The following is a 1,325-nucleotide window of genomic DNA, read 5'->3' as shown; positions in this document are numbered from 1 at the left end:
CTACTCCTGTCCCATCCCCACCCCCACCCCCACTCTCATGCTCCTGTTCAGTCTGCCGTTCTTGTTTAGTCTATTTCTTTCTCTCCTGGTTCCGGTCTCTTCCAGATACCTCTAGCTGTTCTCTCCCTGAAATCTACAATAAAAACCTCCTCAGCCACACCTAGGAGCGGACAGGTGTTCTCAGTTTCATTCAGGGATCAAACCTCATGACTGCTAGATTAGGAGTCTTCCAGTGGAGCTCAGCTCCAGCTTCTGAACTTTTAGGGGTTTTTTTGTTTTTGTTTTTGTTTTTTTTTGGTTTTTCGAGACAGGGTTTCTCTGTGTAACCCTGGCTGTCCTGGTACTCACTCTGTAGACCAGGCTGGCCTCGAAGTCAGAAATCCTTTGCAAGAAGTGCTCAACTCTCCAGGGCCAAATTTCTTTTTTTTTTTAGACAGAGTTTATTCCAGGTTAGGCTCAAGTTCACTATGCATATAGCCAAGGATGCTCTTTGATCTAGTTAGTTTTCTGTAGCTGTGATAAACACCCAGAAGCAACTTGCAGAGGAAAAGATTTACTTCATTTTACAGGTTACAGTCAATCACAGAGGGAAGCCAGGACAAAGAGCTGAAGCAGGAACTGAAGCAGAAACCATGGAGGAATGCTGCTTCCTGGCTGGCTCTCTCACTTGCTCCTTGTTTAGCTGTCTTCCTTTAAATAATTAATTATGCACATATATATGTGAGTATGTACATGCGAGGTACCCAACTGAGGAGGTGAGAGGTGTAGAGTTCCCCCGGGGAGCTATGGTCACTGAACTCAGGTCCTCTGAAAGAACACTATGTTCTCCTAACTGCTGAATCATCTCTCCATATCACTCTGCTAGTTTCCTTGAACAGTTCAGGTCACCTACCCAGAGGTGGCGCCACACACAGTGGGCGGGGCCCTCCCATACCAATCATCCATCAAGACAATTCCTCCCAGGCCAAAGGTCAATCTGGATTGTGTAGTTCCGCAGCCAGGCTCCCTTAGATGACTCTTCATTTCGTCAAGATGACAGTTGACTTTAACTAGGACAACCTTGAACTCCTGAACCTCTTGCTTCAACTCCAGCCTAGATTTTGAATAAGTTTTTGAAGCTCTACTTGTACTTCAGGCCATTTGACCAGAAGCGTTTGTCCTTCCTGGCCTTAGCACTCACTACCTTCTCTCCCAGGGAAATTGCTGAGCATAGCACCTGAGACTTTCCTGCCCACTCTGTACCTCATCCCCTCATTTTAACTACTAATATTTCTCTTGGTCTTAGGCTATTTGGAACCTCTCTCTCTCTCTCTTTCTCTCTCTCT

This window comes from Mastomys coucha, unplaced genomic scaffold (assembly GCF_008632895.1).
Source record: "Mastomys coucha isolate ucsf_1 unplaced genomic scaffold, UCSF_Mcou_1 pScaffold18, whole genome shotgun sequence".
NCBI classification, from domain to species: domain Eukaryota; kingdom Metazoa; phylum Chordata; class Mammalia; order Rodentia; family Muridae; genus Mastomys; species Mastomys coucha.
This window is presented reverse-complemented; position numbering follows the sequence as displayed.